The sequence below is a fragment of the Macaca fascicularis genome, chromosome 9 (assembly GCF_037993035.2).
Source record: "Macaca fascicularis isolate 582-1 chromosome 9, T2T-MFA8v1.1".
Lineage (NCBI taxonomy): Eukaryota > Metazoa > Chordata > Mammalia > Primates > Cercopithecidae > Macaca > Macaca fascicularis.
Window position 1 is genome coordinate 90266075 of NC_088383.1, and position 14125 is coordinate 90280199.

The 14125-nt window shown below is 34.5% G+C and overlaps 1 long non-coding RNA gene across 1 annotated transcript in view; it reads right to left on the reverse strand.

Annotated features, from left to right (window-relative positions):
• Nucleotides 1-14125, reverse strand: part of LOC135965142 (uncharacterized) — a 336594-nt gene that overhangs the window by 253217 nt on the left and 69252 nt on the right. The window contains exon 3 of the long non-coding RNA XR_012417278.1: nucleotides 4471-4591. This is a non-coding gene — a long non-coding RNA (uncharacterized lncRNA). The remainder of the gene's footprint in view (nucleotides 1-4470; nucleotides 4592-14125) is intronic.

Consider the following 14125-nt stretch of genomic DNA (forward strand, 5'->3'; position numbering starts at 1 on the left):
CATATTTAAAAATAAACCACATACACACATAATGACAATGCTAGGATGAGAGATATATGTTTTAAAAAGCAAGCTTTGACTACAACAAGCAGTGTTTATCTAGCTAGGCTGTAAACCAAGGGTTGGCAAATTATGGCCTGCAAGCCTTATCCAGCCAACAGACTGGTTTCGGAAATAAAGTTTTATTGCAGCATGGACACACTCATTCATTTGTGTATTGTCTATAAATGTTTTCTCACTGCAATAGCAGAGACAAATAGTTGTATAGAGATTATATGGCCCACAAAACCTAAAATCTTAGACCCTTTCCCTTTACAGTAAAGGTTTATTAATCATGCCTAAAAACAATTTAGCAGAGTAATTTGGATATAAGGAAAATAAAGATTTTCTCTTATAAGTTTAACGTCTAGACAAGGTTAATGAGAGCTATGTTTTTCTCCAGGTATACTATACTGGACATGCAGTTGTTATGCATATTTTAACAGGAAGACACTAAAGACTGTTCAACTATAGGACATCCAAATGACATAGTGGTTTAAAATAATATTGTCAAGTGTGGCTAACAAAACTAGGGCCATGTTTTTCCTAAACAATGGAGGAAAATGGCAAGATAGGATAGTTTGGGCACATAAACTGCATCATATTTTTGAGAGTCTGTCATTTGAAGGCATGGTTTAGTCTAATCTTGGTTTATCTCAAATGTAAGTTCAGAAATTATGGATGTTACAGCAAGACATAATTTGACTCTAAATCAGCAAATACTTTCAAATATCCAGAACTATCTGGAAGTGAAAACGGCTTCCTCTGTAGACTGACAGCAAGTTTCTTATCGCAGAGCCCCATAGATAGACCATCTGTGCAGGTTATAATCAGGAGATTCGAATGTGATAATGATGACATAGTCACAATGACAATGAGGCTTTTTGTCGTACAGATTAAAGTAAATATGTACTCTATTGTGCAAACCTCCTAGCAATTGAGAATAAACTTAATCTTGGGCTACAAACAGATACGAAGTATTCCCAGTTACATTTTACATGTATACATTTTGAAACTATTATTTTTAAAAAAATAAACACAGCAATGACTTTTTAAAAATTTTACTTATTTATTTATTTACTTTTTTTTTTTTTTCTTTAATGGAGTCCCACTCTGCTGCCCAGGTTGGAGTGCAGTGGCATGATCTCAGCTCACTGCAACCTCCGCCTTCTGGGTTCAAGCAATTCTCCTGCCTCAGCCTCCTGAGTAGCTGGGACCACAGGCATGTACCACCATGTCCAGCTAATTTTTGCATTTTGGACAAGAAGAAGCATCCTACAGGGTTTCACCATGTTGGCCAGGCAGGTCCCGAACTCCTGACCTCAGGTGATTCGCATGCCTCAGCCTCCCAAAAGGCTTGGATTACAGGTGTGAGCCAGGGTGCCCAGCCAATTTTCTCATTTTTGATACACTAATTCTAAAGTAAACTTTCCCCTTCATTACTTGAACATTTATTTCAGGTGTTTTTCAATTCCTCCTAATTTCAGCTCGTCAATTCAAATCTGGCTCACATTTATGATGGTTATCTGTTCTTGGCACATAGAAAATATAAATATAGGACTTTTACTGAATTCTGTTTTTTAAAAGTTCTAAGGAAAAAGCTATTACATCCACATAGATGTGTAAAATGAAATGTAGACCTAAGAACTACTGTGAATAAACAGTTTGACTTTTAATAAAAGAGAGTATATTGAATTTATGTTAAGGCTAATAACCTGGGAATTCTTAAGTACTGCCTGCCAGGAACACTATTATGTCAAAAATAACTAAAAGTCTTATTTGACATGATTTGCTGATCACTAAGCCCACTGAGGGAAGCCCTCCAAGGCTTACGTGAGAAGTAGTCAGTTTGTTTTTGTCTTACTGCTGCAGAAGAAGTGCTTTTTATTGCCTATGGTCTCCAAGGATGGTACTGAGCTCCACAGAGCAACCACTGGGGAATATCAGGTAAATAGCATGAATCTGTTGTTATAAAACAAGCACACTGTTTCGAAAACATATTTAAAGTAATTCGTGAGTTGGATGTTTCCTGGTAGGTATACTTTTCAGCTTAGGCATTTAAAAAGAAAAAGTCTTTTGTGTTCCTTTATTTTCACTTTTACTTTGGTGTTTTGATGTCTATAGAAATGAGCAGTTTCTCTACTTCTTTCCCAGAAATTTATCTCCAATGCTGACATGAGCACAAAGACCTTATGTACTGTGCTAGAAAATATTTTGTGTCTTAAGAATAAAAATTTTCATTAGAGTTAGTCAATGCATCATAGATATTATCCTTCCTGACAAGAGGAACGCTGAAGCACAGACACTGTGTAGGGCTATGGTTCTCAATGGAAAAATAAAGCTTTTCAAAATGTTAGTCACTGCCATGCTAGATGTTTCTTTAAGTCATTTTTACAACCTGTTTTGATAGATTCTAAGAATCAGTCTTACATTATATTTTTCTATGGCTTACTATTAAAATCTTATTCATAAAATTAACTATCATGCATGGAAGTAGTATATACCAACATCATAAACAAGAAAATAACTTATATTTAACCCTCATAACAATCCTTCAAAGTAGAAATTATCTCATACTGTAGAGGAAACACAGGTTCAGATAGGATATAAATTGTCCATATCACAAAGTTAGTAAGTGATGGAACTAGAATAAAAACAAGATCTGCCTATTTACAAAAATCAATAATTTTCCTCCATAACATATTGTCATTATATGCCTTTGGTTTTTAAGTGAAATGCACTCAACCTCACATTGTAAAATATGCCACAAATGTACCTATAAAGTAAGTGAACATGACTATTGAGTGGGATCACAATTATTAAAAAGTTTGCCTTGGGACCTTTGTAATAAAGACAGTATACTGTATCAGGGAACTGAATTACATGCCCAAAGGGGATAGGTGCCATCTCCCTGGGCTCAGTATTGGCTTTCTGATATGTGCAACACCTATGTCTGTTTCTTTAAGCTTTCCTTTATAACTTCCAGACCTACTTCTGATGATGATGAATTCTTTCAAAACCTAATCCTAGATATGGGGTCAGCTTTAGGCACAACTGTGAGCTGCTAGCTAACAAAAGTAGCTAATATTTTCATGAAATGTCTTATTGTTAAGCTAAATGCCACACACTATTCATCACATGTATTAAACAGTTTAGTTATCACAATTTTATGAAGTAGATATGACCATCATTTTTATTTATCAGTTGAAGAAACTAAGACACAGAAAAGTTAAATATTTTACCCAAAGTCATGTTGCTTGTGGAGAAGTTGTAATTCATCTTGGTTATCTTGACCTAGAGTCTGTATGCTGGATGACTATTTTAGACTGCTATGTGTGCATGCAGAGTTCAGAGCTTGTCTAGTCCCACTCCCTCCTACCCTTCTGTCCCCTAATGACTTCATCCTGTTCCCTACTTCTCAAGACTACTCCTCTTCATGGACACTTTTCATATTCCAGAACTAATTATTCTGTTTCTTTTTTTTTTTCTGCTCATCATGCCAAAGGCAAAGTTAGGAGGGTAGCTGAAATACAGGAATTCATACTGAAAAATGTCATGCTCAATTTGTAAAATTTTCCAGAGTTAAATAGGTAGAGTGAAAGGTATAATTTCTTCTTTGAAGAAAACAAGGTTGAATTTTAATTAAATGAACGATAAATATAGTTTTGACATGTATTTACAATCTGTATGACTAATATCATATCCTATCGTGCTTCACATTCTCACACTATTATACCATTAATGATCTCTCCATCTGTCCCCAATCAGCTAACATCTTTCTTCCTCAGCTGTGTTATGTCAGGTCTGAAAATTAAATTTTAAAAGTAGTTCCTAAGTTTTAAACATTTATTTATTTATTTATTTATTTTCCTGGAAGGACATGATGAGTAACCTGATTGTCAGCAAATGCCTTAGGTATTAAGGAGAACAATTCTAATGGCAATAGCTAATATTTTTTGGCAGGGCCAAGTTTTAGTGTCTCTTTGCAACTGTGTGACAGCATTATCATATTAATTCTTATTACAAACCTATGAAGTGGCTATCCACTTTATTTTAATTTTATAAGGGAAAAAACAGGTCCTTAGAGAGTGTAAGTAACTTGGCTCTGGATTTGAACTTCAATCAAGCTATCTCTATAACTTGACCGTTAAACATTATACCACCTTATATGTCAAACTTACCTTGAAAACCAACAAGCAAACCAAATAAATAAAACAATAGGAACAATTTATAATAAAAAGTCTTCTCAGCCGGGTGCAGTGGCTTACACCTGTAATCCCAGAATTTTGGGAGGCTGAGGGGGGAGAATGGTGTAAGCCCAGGAGTTTGAGACCAGCCTACGCAACACAGTGAAACCCCATCTCTACCAAAAAAAAAAAAAAAAAATACAAAAAATACAAAAACTATATAGGTGGACATGGTGGTGCTCACCTGTAGTCCCAGCTACTCAGGAGGCTAGGTAGAAGGATTTCTTGAGCGCAGGAGGCAGAGGCTGCAGTGAATCGAGATCATGCTACTGCACTGCAGCCTCAGCAACAGAGAGAAACCATTTCTGGAAAAAAAAAAAAAGAAGAAAAGAAAAGGACTTATTGTTATTGAATTCAATATATTCTGTAATAATCAAAAAATACCATTGAATGAACGGTGAAGAAAATTAGATCAACTGCTTTGAAGTCAACTTGTTTACTTCTGATGAAGAAATAGCAGCAGATTATACCTCTGTGGTATTAGTAAAATCTATCTTTGCTTTGGTTCCAAATACATTTTTTAAAAGTTTGATACATGGGGACACATCACAGTGTATACTATCAAATTACTTTAAGTGAGTTATAAATAGAAGAGGAAAATCAAGATAGGAAAATTATAATAGCCTTAAATCTCTCAGTTGATATTAAAAATACTAAATTCTGGCAGCTAGGATAAAATTAATGTAAGAAAATAATAGATACAGCACTCACTTTTCTATAGCCCCAGCGTTTTAATTATTTCTATATTTGGAAATGAATTCATAATCTATTAGTCACATTATTTGAAATTTCAAATTATAATTTTATTTGTTTCAGAAAAAAAGCCTCATCCTTTAAAAACATACGTTTGGATGAATAACCAAAGCAAGTTTGCTATGACTTTCATATAAACTACTTTATCATCCTATATTGCTCCATTGAGTTAGTGAGGTCCAGGGTTTTGATAGAATGAGAACATTCATACAGTGAATTGCAGATATATTTGAAGGTTTTAAAAAATGATGTTGTCTTTGTCTAGGGCTGAGGATGATGGTGCAGGGCAAGTGTAAAGGACAGAGTTACGTAGAGACTCCTGAGAACTAGAAAGCAGCCAGTGAGTCCCAGCATCTGAAGGCAAGGAAGTATCAATGTAGTTCCGTATAAATTTAGTAAAACATAAAGCAAGCACTCAATTGTTTTCCAATATAGTATGCTAATTGGAGTGGAAGAATTGCATGGTAGAAAGAACATACAAATGACAAATATATTCACAACACTATACCAAGTGCAATGAGAGGTACAGTCACATAAAGACATGCATTTTCAGACATTATATTTAATATATTAAATACTCAAATATTAATCACGTACAGAGATCTGAAATTTTCTTGAGTACCTATTATGCATGTTGAATGCTAGGAAATGTGTGCTAAGTATTTTTTTCTGGATTCTCTCAGATAAAACTGACCTCATAGCTCTGAGTTAAGTAATTTTACATTTACCACATAAGAACATTGAAGTACAAATGAGGAAATCAAGGTACAGAGATTAAGCAACTTGTCCAAGACTATACAGCTGCTATGCAGAGCACCTGCGATTCAAATCTAGGAATGAGTGAAGAATTGTATTACTAATTGCATAAGTAAATACATATGTCTAACCCAGTAATACATTCTTTGTTGATTCTATGACCCAATATTGCAGAAAATAATGATAGAATTAGTAGTAGTAGAGAGGTTGAGTTTTAATCCCAGTGATCTGACAGCAGTGATCTCATTTGTGGGTACGATTCCAGAATCACTGTTGGAGAATGTGAACGCATATTTAGACAACGCAGAGTTCCTAGCAACAACTAGAGTCTTATCTTGCTCTGGGAGTAAAGAAAATACATTATGATAACTTGGTAATATTGTAATGTGATCAGCGTAAAAGAATAATTTACAAGAAAAATATTAAGAAGTTTTCTGAAGCAAGCTTCTCTTGTGGCTTCCAGATTAATATGCTTGCATATTCTAAGCAGTGTTTTCCACAGACAAATTTTCTGTGTAAGCATAAATTGGCTTAATTTAAGGAGGTAGAAAGGATGGTAGAGTATTTTGTGTTCACTACAGAGGTTGGCTGCCATTTGTTAGTGCAGTAAAATTTTGTAAAGCTGCTCTGAGATTCTTTGAAATTCATTTATAACAACGAGACTGGATACTTTACCATCTGCTGTAAATATTTCCTAGGAGATTTAGTTACTCAAGTTCCCTACTTTCTGTAGTTTATTTCCATTCGATGATTGTTTGTCTTTGAAATAATTTCAACAATTCAATCTGTTTAATTTGTCTGGTTCTGAGAAAACATTAGCTAGCTGACAAATTTAACAGTTTAATCCAACAGGCCTTGAGTGGTATATATCTTCATGTGCTACTAAAGGAGTCAAGAAATTAACTCCAGCTCTTAAACATTTAAAAAAAGGAAAAAAGAAGGTAGGGGAGGGAATCTTGATAGCCACCTTGGTAATGAAGCAAAGAGAGAAAATATCATCCTGGAGCTCAAGGGTGAACATTTTAGTACACTTAACAGCAAAAGAAGTGAGAACTGACCACCTGTTCATCCACATAGTGAGATATGGACAAATACCTCTTCTTGAGAAAGAATGAATGGATATATAAATGAATAGATGAATGAGCAAATGAAGGCTTATCTATAGATAATCAAACTGGAAACCCACAGTCAGTTTACAAGCCTCTTGAGGATTTGCTCATAACTTGAATATCTCACTGAGATCTAACCCTTTATATGGACTTAGTTCATTTACTTTCTCATTTGCTGTTGAAGGTCCTTAGTACCCTGCTCAAAGGCTGAATTCTTAAAAATATACTACCACCACTAAAAAATAACAGAAGAAAATTTTTGGAAGTGAATAAGTATGTTCAATACCTTGGTTGTGATGATGGTATTGGTGTATGCACACATGTCCAAACTCATCAAGGTGAATATATTAAAGGTATACAATTTTTATATTAATTACACATCAATAAAACTTCTAAAAAATTATTTAAAACTAAACAGCAAGAACAACAGAACACTTAGGAAACAAAAGAAGTGTCTGTCCCTAGTATACATATGTAACAAACCTGCACGTTATGCACATGTACCCTAGAACTTAAAGTATATTAATAATAATAAATAAATAAATTTAAAAAAAAATCGAGTTGATGGGTGCAGCACACCAACATGGCACAAGTATACATATGTAACAAACCTGCGCGTTATGCACATGTACCCTAGAACTTAAAGTATAATAATAATAATAAATAAATAAATTTAAAAAAAAAAGAAGTGTCTGTCCCTGTTCTAAATGTTAAGTTTAAAGGTTTTATTGGGAATTTATTTTTTAGTGCAGAAACATGATTTTCTTTCTCAAAACATAAACATTATAATACAGAGTTAGTTAAAATCTATACATTTCCCTTCATAAAGGCAGATACCCTCATGCAACAATCATCTTTAGAAATAGAAGTCCCTGTAAAACCACAATGCATGGCTTTTTGACTTTTATGAATTAATAGCATTTTTTTTGTTTTTAGCCTTGGAAATATATCATAAATAGATCTCCAGACTGTGTTTGCATAGGTCCCTTAGAAATGACTTAAATATAAGCAATATTACTTAAACAATGTTAAGCTATGCTGTAGCACTGTATTACTGCTTTAAGAAATTCATGTAGTTAAACTAAATATTGTAGCAGTAATTCATGTTCATAGCAAAATCGATCAAAGGTTTTGACAAGTTCGAGGCAAGAAAGGAAATAAAGGTCAGGTACTGTATTACAAGTTCCCTATTCTAAATTGTATTTCTTACAAATAGGCTTCTGAGGTCCCATAGCTTTAGCAGGCCTCTTACATATGCCTTCATTTTCTGTTCTTTCAATGACATTCAGACACTTATTTCTTTCTCCCTCCCATTGTGTCCGAGTCCCTCACACTGTTGAACTTGTGCCTCTCTCTCCTCTTCCTTCTGTCTCTCTTTTTAATGCCCTAATGCAGCAGCAATGGATGGTGGGATGCATTTTATTCAGCTCTCAAGGCAGTCAGAGTTCCCCTTGAGTTCATGTAGCATCTGTTATAACAAGGTTAAAATTACGAAAAGTACACAATTTTATTCCCTTTAGCTGAAGGACAACAAAGGTGGATTTTCATATTTCCTTGTAAAGTGCTGCTTCAGAGAAAGCACATTTTGGTATCCACTAATCTCAAGTAAAGTGACTTGGTTCCTGCTGTTGGTTTTGCCATTAACCTGGTGGCTTTGTTAGGTTATTTATTTTCTTTAAGCCCATCAACCCTTCAGTTAGTCCCCATTCTGCCTACTTGTTGGTGAAATTTAAAAGATCTCCTAGTAGCTCCCATAGTTACAGTATAATAGAAACAAGCAAATACTCCTTTAAAAAAAAATTCTATGAGGGTAAAAACACTTGGATTCAAAAGTGCTTTTGGACAATATCTACCAAGTGGTAATTATATATACTCAGATTTTAAACTAAAAATACACCATAAGAGTATTGCACACTCTTACTACAGTCCCAAGGATTACTGAAAAGTAGAAAGAAGAAAAAAAATAGTGGGAACCTCTTTTAGTTAAAATGCACATCTTATCAGAATTACCATAATAATTGTAATTGTGACCTTTAGTTTGAATTTCTTTTTTTTTTTTTTTTTTTTTTTTGAGACGGAGTCTCGCTCTGTCACCCAGGCTCGAGTGCAGTGGCCGGATCTTCTTTTCTGGAAATATAAAGTCTTAGGGAATTGTGATATAAATCCCAAGGCTAAAATAGGTATCCACTGATGGTTCTGATTTTTATTTGATAATAGTCTTCTTAAATAGACTATTATTCTTATAAAATGGAAGGAGCAAGTTGGAAAGCTTAAGAAAACTTCGAAGAGCAGGCATTTCTAATTAGGAAGCTATAGGAGGAAAGGCTTATGACTATCCAAAGCACTTAGGCATCTGATGTATTACATGGAATGCCTTTCTCTCTTTCCTCAGTTATTATCAAAGAGAGAATAAGTTTAATGGTATTAAAACAAGAAAAAAAATAGTCTTAGTTGGATTAAATAGGCCTTCAAAGGGCTCTCTGAACGATACACTCATGAAATTATTACACAACTCTCAAACTTAATCTACATGAAATAAAAAACATGTAGAAGACATCGCTGAGTTTTTAAGAGAAACTCAAGGATTTTCTAATATTGCTTTACGTAACTGCTTCTTTTTTCCAAACTTTACTTTCTGTAACAACAAGCCATGATATAACAGACTCAAGAGCTAGACAGTCCAATGGCAAGAATGCTGACAAACGTAGTTGTATAAGAAAGAATGAATCATATTTTGAATGACAGAAATGGTTAAAATCTTATTTCCTGCGTTTTTATATTGACAATTTTTTCTATGTTTTAGAAGAATTGAGAATTAGAAGGTTGATGTATGAAAGCATGATTTATAAGAGTACAGGCAAATTTAATTCAATTTATTAAATACTTATTGAATCTGCAAAACATTGTGGAGGATATAGAAAATTGTTACAATATGAATCTTATCCTCAAGGAGCATAATCTCCCAATAGGAAGTTTAAGAGACTACCAAAAATCGATCTTCTTGTTAGAACAGATTATAATGGATTTTGCTCCTAAATCCAATGTAATAATGGCACATTTAGAAACCGAGATAAAAATGTGAAATAAAACTTAGAACTTATTTGATATAAAAGGTTACTGGGCAAATCTATTAACAGCAGATATTATGAAGAATTTAAATTAACCTACCTCAATTGGAAAGCAATAAGGTCTCATTATTATCTTATGTTCATGCAATCCAGTGCATTTTCAGTTAACCCTTGAACAACACAGTGGTTAGGCTGCTGACCCCTATGAAGTCAAAAATCACTGTATCACTTTTGACTTCAACTTCTGTTAATGTAATAATAGTCTACTGTTGATCAGAAGCCTTTCCAATAACATAAACAATTAACTAACATATGTTGTACATGTTATATATATTATACACTTCATTCTCACAATAAAGTAAGCTAGAGAAAATGTTATTAAGAGAATTATAAGATCTTCACTATTCACCGAATGGAAATAGATCATCATAAAGGTCTTCATCCTCACCATCTTCATACTGAGGAGGCTGAGGCACAAGAAGAGGAGGGATTGATCTTGCTGTCTCAGGGATGGCAGAGGCAGAAGAAAATCCATGTATCTGTGAACCCATGCTGTTCAAACGTATGTTGTTCAAAGGTAAAGTATATATGGAAATTATAGAGGGGGAACACAATTAAATTAATTCAATATTTAAGTACATAGTTTACAGACACAAAACCAAGAAGGGGACAATACACAAATCTACACAAATGAAGAATTGTTAAGAGTATGGTGTGTGTGTGTGTGTGGGTGCGTGCGCGCGCACGCGCACGAACGCGCATGTGTGACAGAGAGGGAGAAAGAGAATATATGAAAATGAAAATGTGGATCTTTTCATAGTAAAAGAGGGGTTAAAAGGTCCAAAATTAAATTAGCTAATTCCTGATTAAACTGCAATGCCCATATGAAAACTTTGTAATTCATCCATGAACTTACAAGCACACATATACATACACTTCCCCCACACGCATTTATGCACTTATAGAGACATAGATAAATAGGCAGATAGATCAATAGACCACTTCTGTAGTAGTTAAAATCATTGCCAATAGTAAAATATGAAAAACTTGTATGGTGAGAATAAGAAGATATTTAAATCAATTATTATCAGAAATATATAGAGAGAATCAGTAATGAGAGCATGTGACTATCAGAATAAAAGTTGCTTCAGTTTCTAAATTTTCTTTTTTTATGTATAATTCCAAATTATTATTATTATTTTTTAATTATACTTTAGGTGTTAGGGTACATGTGCACAACGTGCAGGTTTGTTACATATTCAAATCCCAAACCCTGTGTTTCCCAGAAAGCTAACCCTTGAGTGCCACAAAATCTCATCTTAGAAATGACATACATCACTACTGGCATATTCTACTGGTCATATAGATGAACCCTGGTACATTGTGGGAGGAAACCATACCAGTGCATGTATACCAGGAGAAGTATACCTTCTTAGAGAACAGTTACTGTAGATTGCTCTCTGGCTCCGAGTAATGCGCACACCTCACTAATTGTATCCTTAACTCTACCAAAGCTTCATCTTATTACAGCATTAGCATGAAGTCTAGAATCTTGTCATTTAAATCAGGTCTAGCTGCAAATACAACTCCTTGAGTATGGTTTGTCTTGATTTGAAGACCTTTGAAACTAAAGAAACAACTTACCTTACCTATCTTTCACACATCCACTATAAAATGATGAGACAGGCATAGAATAATCATCATAGGCCCTCTGATTTAATAGAGGAAAAAGAGAGACATACAGAAGTCAGCAGTCAATGAGAGTTCTGAAATATAGCTGGGGAAATGTTAATTTTTTTCTTTTTTTGATGAGGATTTAATCCTACTCCTATCCATTAATGACTTTATATTTCTTGATTCCACTGTCTGGTTTCAGTTCTATCATTTGAAATACTCCTCCTTTTTCATAAAAGTTAGAACATATTTAAGTCTGACTAGTTTACTCAGCCTGCTATCTGCTTAAAGAAGTTTGGGTGGCCCACTTTAAAATGGCTCTGGCTTAGTCAGTTTAAATTATCAATAGTTTTACATATGTAATTTAACTTCAAATTTTTGTAGGTTTACTGTGAATCTTACTGAGATTCACTCATACACAAAGGCTAATTCAGTAACCTTTTCAGAAATATGCTCTTCTCTTTCTTGAACTTTTGTTGAGAAGGCTGTAGAGCAATGCTGTGACTTCATGCAGGTCCTATTGTTCGATTGAGTTATCTGTATATCATATACTTTATATTTTAGAGGACTGTTTGTCTAACTAAATGGCATTCCAAAGCACCACCTTTGATCTTTCTGTAACATACGGAAAATTTTAAAGTTATCTTTTTGGCTACAATTTTGGACCATACTTTCCCGACAGTGCCCTGGATTCTATCTTTGCTTGAAAGTCATTTATTGATTTTAGCATCATTTGCCATCTGGTGAATCTCAGAATTTTCTTTTTTCTTTTTCTTTTTTTTTTTTTTTTTTGAGATGGAGTCTCACTCTGTTGCACAGACTGGAGTGCAGGGCGCCATCTGGGCTCACTGCAAGCTCCATCTCCCGGGTTCATGCCATTCTCCTGCGTCAGCCTCCAGAGTATCTAGAACAACAGGCGCCCACCACCACATCCGGCTAATTTTTTGTATTTTTAGTAGAGATGGGGTTTCACCGTGTTAGCCAGGGTGGTCTTGATCTCCTGACCTCGTGATCTGCCCGCCTCGGCCTTCCAAAGTGCTGGGATTACAGGCGTGAGCCACCGTGCCCAGCCGAATCTCAGAATTTTCAAAGCCATTACATCCATTATTTTTAAGTTAATATTATTTATGTATTTATAAAAACAAAGGGTACATACATGCAAAAATAGAACATTTTGAAGTCTATGGAATGTTTTAATCAAAACTAGGTTAACAAGTAATTATTGAGCATCGCTTTTATGTTATGCAATCTATTCTGTGATGTAAAAACAGATACAAAGTACTTACTTCCATAATGATTACCTTATATTTGATGTAGACAAATAATAAGTAAATTCATATTTTTTGGATTTTATCAAGTACATTGAATAAACAAATAGGGGGCAATATGAGCATTGACTGATAGTCTCTGTTTCAGCTAAGATAGTCAGGGAATGGACATGATGACTGTATTTGTCAAAGTTATGTAGAGAACAGAAAAAATGTGTATATATACATATTCATGTATATTCAATGTAGGTAGCCCTCATCTAGTCAAGGACTTTGCTTCCTCTTCTAGGGAAGGGGTTAGTGCATTTTTGGTTGCCACAGGATAGTTGTATCACATCAGGCAGAATTATGACCTTGCTATTTTCTTTATTTGACAGTGAAGTATGGTTTAGTGAGATACATGGGTGCCACGTTGACAAGGGATGAACTTATAAGAGCAAATTTTATGTGTTGATTTGACTAGGCTATGGGGTGCCCAGATATGCTGACAAATGTTATTAAGCATATCTGCAAGGATGTTCTAGATAAGATTAATATTTAAATTCATGGAGTGAGGAAAGCAGATGGTTCTCTCTAGTGTAGGTAGCCCTTATCCAATCAATTGAAGAGGTGAATAGCACAAATAAAGCTGATTAAGAGAGGGATCTTTTTCAATGTTTCAAATAGAAATATTGTCTTTTCTTGGGTATTGAGCCTGCCAGCTTTTGGACTGAATCTTACTCTACCAGCTCTCCTGGTTCTCATGCATTTGGTCTCAAACTGGAACTACATTTCATCTCTCCTGTGTCTCCAGTTTGCCAACTGCAGATATTGAGACTTCTCAGCCTCTATAAGGATGAGCCAATTTCTTATCATTTCTCTCTCATCACATGTTTCTCTAGATAACGTTGAGTAATAGAGTTATCATGCCCATTCCATGACGATCTTAGCTGTATATAGCTCGCTCTCTCTCTCTCTCTCTCTCTCTGTGTCTCTCTCTCTCCCTCAATATTGAGGGATTTGATAATAGTGTTCCTAAATAGACTATTATTCTTATAAAATGGAAGGAGCAAGTTGGAAAGCTTAAGAAAACTCCTAACAGCAGGCATTTCTAATTAGGGAGCTATAGGAGAAAAGGCTTATGACTATCCAAAGCACTTAGGCATCTGATGTATTATTATATGGAATGTCAATATTGAGAGAGAAAGAGATTACAAGAAATTGGCTTACAT